The sequence below is a fragment of the Enhydra lutris genome, unplaced genomic scaffold (assembly GCF_002288905.1).
Source record: "Enhydra lutris kenyoni isolate GAN:26980312 unplaced genomic scaffold, ASM228890v2 scaffoldscaffold19, whole genome shotgun sequence".
Taxonomy (NCBI): Eukaryota; Metazoa; Chordata; class Mammalia; order Carnivora; family Mustelidae; genus Enhydra; species Enhydra lutris.
Window position 1 is genome coordinate 35,706,726 of NW_019154103.1, and position 6,722 is coordinate 35,713,447.

The window sequence follows — 6,722 nt, forward strand, 5'->3', positions numbered from 1 at the left end:
AGGAAACTGGAAACTAAACATTGATGTCACGAAACCAATATTATCTGGACAACTTCTCTTTCTCTTTCTTTTGTTTCCTGAAAATACCATCAAAGACTAAGTCATTTGATATTCCTTGGCTGATTGTTCAGTAGAAAGTTCCGTGTTATTTATTGGAAGGGGAAAAGAAAAGAAAGTCATAAAGACTGGTAAAGTTAATGAACTCTTTCACATTTACCAATATTCACATTTAAATGTTACTTCTATATTATTGCCCGACTTTTGTTTTCTGTAACAGTATTGACGGCTTTCTCACAGTGCATGCCTCTTCCAAAACTTTTTAATTTTAATGGGATGTTGGACATAATTCCTGAATTCATTATCCCTCCTTACAGCAGAAAGAGTTCAAATGTTATCAATGATACCATCCCGAAGACTCTGACTCCTTGGCTGGGTTATGGACATTGGAGAGGGTATGCGCTATGGTGAGTGCTGTGAATTGTGCAAGACTGATGATTCACACACCTGTACCCCTGAAACAAATAATACATTATATGTTAATTAAAAAAAAAAGACTCTGACCTTTGCATATAAGCTGAAAGTTGGTGGAGAAAACATAGATTAGCGATGTCAGTTGCTATGATATATCAGGAGGACAACTGTGGGGGTGGAAATGCACTTCATCCTTAGGACTCAGAACCTCACAGAACTAAATGTTTGATCCCATCCAGTTATACGCCTGGTCCACAGGTTGAGGGATTGAATTCACCTCAACAAACATTTATTGAGGGAAAGTTAACATACAAAACATTAGGGATAAAGCTAGAATTGTGAGATAGATAAATATTTACATAAAAAATTATAATACAATATGATGAATGCCATTGTATAGAAATATAGAAATGGCTTCACAGGCAGAAAAGAAAGCAGCTAATGCTGCTGGTGGCATAAAAGGCAGTGGAGGAGGATCTTAAAAGAGGAGTGAGAATTAGCCATGTTGACCAGGTGCTGAAGGACATTACAGGAATGCACAAAGGCTTGAATTTCTGTGGAGTGAGCAGGAAATACTGGTTGGGAGAGATGGGGGTGCTGGGATTAGAGCAGGAATCCCAAGCTAGGTTCTGGGACGGTCTTGGATGCCCTGGGAAGGAGTTTGGATTTTACTCAAAGAGCAGTAGAAGGTTTATAAAAAAAGGGGAGTAACATGATCTTCCCTGTGTTTTAGGAGAGGGTAAGGTCAGCTGTGATGTGGTTAGTGCATTGTAGAGGGGAAAGCAGATAAGAAGGCCAGTTAGGAACTGTTGGAATAATCAACACTTTGAACCAGACCAAAGAAGCAACTTCTCAGAAGGCAGAATTCATCCTGGATTTAAATAAGTTTTGGCATGTAGATGAAGGAATACTGTAAGAGCATGAGGACAATATTGTTGATCAATTTTTTTTAAAAGATTTTACTTATTTATTTGACAGACAGAGATCACAAGTAGGCAGAGAGGCAGGCAGAGAGAGAGGAGGAAGCAGGTTCCCGGTTGAGCAGAGAGCCCAATGCGGAGCCAGATCCCAGGACGCTGAGATCATGTCTTGAGCCAAAGGCAGAGGCTTTAACCCACTGAGCCACCCAGGTACCCCAATGTTGATCAATTTTAATGATAGAGAAAGATGTTCAGAAGTTATTGTTGAATAAAAAAGTTTACAAAAACACAAGCATTGTGATTTGGAACACCCTCCTCTCCCTATCGACCCATCCGTACCTCTACAGAGAAAAAAGACAGAGAACAATAATATTTACTTGCTAGTAGGCTTTTGGGTAATTTGAGAAAAAGCAACTAAAATATAGTATGGAGGAGCTTAGAAAAATGTTTTCTTTTTCTCATTCAGATCCTACTGAAACCTTGTGGATAGTCTGGCATTTCAGGAGGAGAGGGGAATTTGCAGAACCAAGAGGAGTATATAGAAGGGTTGAAAGACACAAATAAAATAGAAACAGAAATAGAAAAATAAAAATAGAAATATGAGCACAGCATGTGGAAATGGGGTTACTGAACTGACAAGAGAAGACATGCAAACAATTTTATTTAAAGTTTGTGTTAAAGTTTGTCTCTGAATGGTTTTCAAATTGTTTCTTATTGTCAGTGCCTAAGGATGTCACTCTGTGAAGGTGGTGGTGGTGGTTGGAATGGCCTGTTTAAGGACTCTTCCTTCCAGACATAAGATTCTTCATGTCATCTGGTTCCACTGTTACCACTATATGAAGGGGACTAATAGCCTTATATTACCCCTTGTATTACTTTAAATATTCTTTCTTCTGTGTTTTTCACAAAATAAAATTGCCCACAGATGCAAGATTGATAGAATTGATGTTTTCGGATAAAACAACTTACATGCCGTTGTGTGGGGCCATATTGGGTTTACTGATTCAGAAGAAAACCCATAGAAGGGTTGGGGTTTGAAGAGGTAGCTACCAGAAGGAGGAGGGATTTAGAACAGAAAGAGAAGAAAAGGAATAGAATTACTGAGGTGATTTTCAGGGGGATAAATGTATTTGTGATGAAAAGGGTTAGTAGTCATGCTTCCATTTTTTATTTCACTGTTACAAGAAGATGAGGTTCAAAGGAAGAGGGACCAATATTAAGTCTATGAACCAAATCCACCTTGGGTTTGTAATATGTGCCAGTGACGAATCATCTCTTGAAAGTGCTCGTTGTCCTGGGTCCTTGGATGATCTAAGTTCCCCTCCTTTGCTTCTTTAGATCTTGGTTGCTTGGTTTATGTATTGATCTCCACTAATCATTCTTTCAGCAGTACTTCTTTCTGGTTATTTAACTTCTCCTTGTTTCGGTCCCTTCATTTTTTTTTTTTTTTTTTTTTTGGTATTTATTTATTTATTTTTTTAAATTTTATTTTTTATAAACATATAATATATTTTTATCCCCAGGGGTACAGGTCTGTGAATCGCCAGGTTTACACACTTCACAGCACTCACCATAGCACATACCCTCCCCAATGTCCATAATCCCACCCCCCAACCCCCCTCCCCCCATTAATCCTCAGTTTTTTTTGTGAGATTAAGAGTCACTTATGGTTTGTCTCCCTCCCAATCCCATCTTGTTTCGGTCCCTTCATTTTTGAAGGTATAGGGTTAGCTTTGATTGTTTAAAAAAATTAAAAATCATGTACCCCTTGAAACAGGTAAGCTTAGAGTTTTGGTGGTTGAAATTGGGGTAGAAAGGCTGAGTATATCTGACTCAGATATACTGACTCTTCTTTCTCTTCCAAGCTCTCCCCAAAGGGGCGTCCATGGAGCCAGGATTGAAAACTCTTGGACCCGAATCCGTGACTCCCAGGATCAGGAGAGGTTACCATGGCCTCGAGTATCTCAGCAACCGTAAAGACGTGTGGAGATGGCATTTTGCTTTTCCACATTACATTTTCAGTTGGTTCTCTTAACAAGAAACATTTGTCTAACTGTGGTCGTGTAGTCATTGGGGACCAGCCTCAGTTCTTGTGTTAGAGAAGATGAAATGTAACTCTCTGAGGCAGGAAAGCAGTTTTCCTGACCTGCCACTGTCTTGCTGAGTGCTCTTTTGAAAATTGCTCCAGATCTTCACACCTCAGTCCCCCCTCATTTTTCCATAAAGACCTCTGACGGCAATGTGCATCATTTTGTGGTTCTGGGAAAAGAAGGAGCTGGTCTCTGTCCTTCAGAGTCATGTGTTTGTTCTCAGTTGAGTGAAGAAGGTTTGAACTCTTCTGGACCTTGATGTCTCCCTGAGTATCTCCTAGTTCGGTAGAATACTCTTAACCACTTGCCTTCTCTGGGCTCAAGTAAAGAAAATTGTTATTACATCTTTTGTGGAAAGCGTTTTCTGCTTCTATTTTGGTCTTCCCCTCTGAGCGTATTGTATGAAAAGAGTGGAGGATTATCCTCCTTTAAGGGTAAAAGAATCATTTCATCGTTTGGTTGCTGTGTCAGGGGTCCGAATCATTTCCAGTAGCCGGCCCTTCTCTGACCCTCCGAGGCTGCTGGTTAGCACCGACTGTAGAGAGCTCCGAGGAACGCTTTCAAGGATTGATTCAGAGGCAGCAGAAACCTCTCACGCCCACAACCTAACAACCTTTCTTGGGATTCACTCAAAAGGCGTATCTGGGACCTCTACTTTGTGGCTTTTGAAGTAATACATCTTCATTAGGAGTTAGAAGTAAACATATATTTTTAAAGCTCGAAGAAGGAAGCAATATGTCTTGAGCACAGTGGATTTGATCTTTAGAGAGAGGTGAACGGCCAACTTTTTTTTCAGCCAAAGCTAAGGATGATGAATGAAATGCTCAGGGCTAAGAAGGCCCCTTCACGGCGGAGAGTGCTATCTTTAGAAGGATTTTTAAATCAACATGCATCTAGCTACCTGGCTAAGAAGTACTGGATCGGTGGCTTTTTATGGGCTGTTTGAGAAGAATAAAACCCCGATATTGTATCTTGCATTTGTGAAAGAGTCAACATCCTCAGTGTCAAAGGAATATATCTATGAATTATAATTCACAAGAACTCTATAATATATAGAGTCTTTGTTGAGAGGGTAAGCCCTTTTCGCCTGCCTGGTGCACGAGCTACAAAATACATGAGGCTCGTCCTCTGGAAATCTGCCCTTAAGTGAAGGCATACACAGTTCGTTGACTTTTCCTTTATATGTGTCTTTTTATATTTAGACACTTTTTTTTTTAAAGAAGATTTTATTTATTTGAGAGAGAGAGAAAATGTAAGCAGATGGAGGAGCAGGGAGGGAGGGAGAGGGACAAGCAGACTCCTCAATGAGCACAGAGCTCAACTTGGGGTTCGATCCTAGCACCTTGGCATCATGACCTGACCTGAAGCCAAGAGTCCAATGCTCAACCAACAGAGCCACCCAGGCGCCCCTATGTAGATGCTCTGGGTATATGTGGGCATTGCCATCTTGTGAGAGTAGATGTTGGTGCAAAGTACTTAAGATGCGGTTTTATTTATCTACATAATTAGAGGTTTGGTTGATGTACTAATCTAGAATTTGAGTGTCATTACAAGGTTTTTACATCTTAATAATTTATTTTTGTTTTTTTTATTTTGATTTTGCTGGTTTAGCCCCTAGGCATTTGATGCTAAACAAACAAACATGACCCCCTTCCCCACAAAAAACCTAAGAAAATAACACAAATACATAGTACTCCTGCAGAGAGCAGGCTCATGACAGGGTGCTCCAGCATCACAAGGAAACAGGATGGCCTGCATTTATTGATCATCTACTACAGCTTGGGTTGAGAAAAGAGAAAAGGGACACCATATCACCCCATGAAGAGCATAGTGTTAACCCTGGGATAATACATCCACTGGGGAAGGTGGCATACATACCAGGCTGATTTCACACCACATAAGTACATGCTAGGTCTACATTAATTATCCTCCAGAATATGTAATTTAGAATCATTAAAATCTAAAAAAAAATTGGAAGATTTAAAAGAGTTGAATGAAGATGAGTTATAACTAGCTTTTTTTTTTTAAACAAAAAGGCCTAGAAAAAATTTTCTTAGGTAAAGAAAATGAATTTTCAGTTGTAGAATCTATAGAATGATTTTTTTCCCCCATCTAGGCTAGAGAGTCTCTCACTCACTGAAATCATCACATTTGGAAGCCTGCCACTCTACCACCAATGCTCACTGAACTCATCCCCTCTTGGTGCTTGGTTTGAGAAAACAACCACTGGCACAAAGTTGATAACCTCCACGCACACACACACACACACACACACACACACACACACACACACACAGATACACAGATGTGACTCCTCTCAGCCTTTGGGGGCCAGCTGGGTGTGGCTTGGGAAAACCATTACGGATGAAGACCCAAGAACCATGGAGCACACCTCTCAAGGCCTTGGCTTAACATAAACTCCCCCCAAACTTAGGTATAACCAAGGAAAAGGGAGGAATTCCAACTAAATGGAAATCAAGTTTTATTACTTTTGCCAAATGGGAACTCCAAATGTAAGTCAAAGTGTTCCACATAAACTTAGGTATAACCAAGGAAAAGGGAGGAATTCCAACTAAATGGAAATCAAGTTTTATTACTTTTGTCAAATGGGAACTCCAAATGTAAGTCAAAGTATTCCACATTTTAATTTTAACATTGAGGTTTTGGTCTCAGCTAATATCGTCACAAAGGATTGCCTTTGAGTCATGCAATTGGGGAATTTGGATTTTTTTTTTAAGATTTTATTTATTTACTTGACAGACAGAGATCACAAGTAGGCAGAGAGGCAGGCAGAGACAGAGGGGGAAGCAGGCTCCCCGCTGAGCAGAGAGCCCCATGTGGGGCTCGATCCCAGGACCCTGAGACCATGACCTGAGCTGAAGGCAGAGGCCTAACCCACTGAGCCATCCAGGTGCCCCCGGATTTTTTTTTTTTTTAAACAAAAGTGTCATTGATGGATTTATGGATTGTTCCTGAAGAATTCCACACTTTGGAGATGGGTCTTAGAGCACTTGAGTCCACTGTGGAAAGGCAGACAAAACTAGGAGCATAGATAATAGTCGAAAAAATCATGGAGGCCCACAAATCTAAGCAAACAATTCTGAGATTTTAACATGTGTCTGAGTTAAAAGTGCTCACGCTTACAAAGGAACAAGTTCAAATGTTCTTATGTGAAACAAAGTCCCTTTTTCAAAAGCACCATTGACAGAGAAGTTGGAGCCTGCTGTTAATCTTCTCTAGG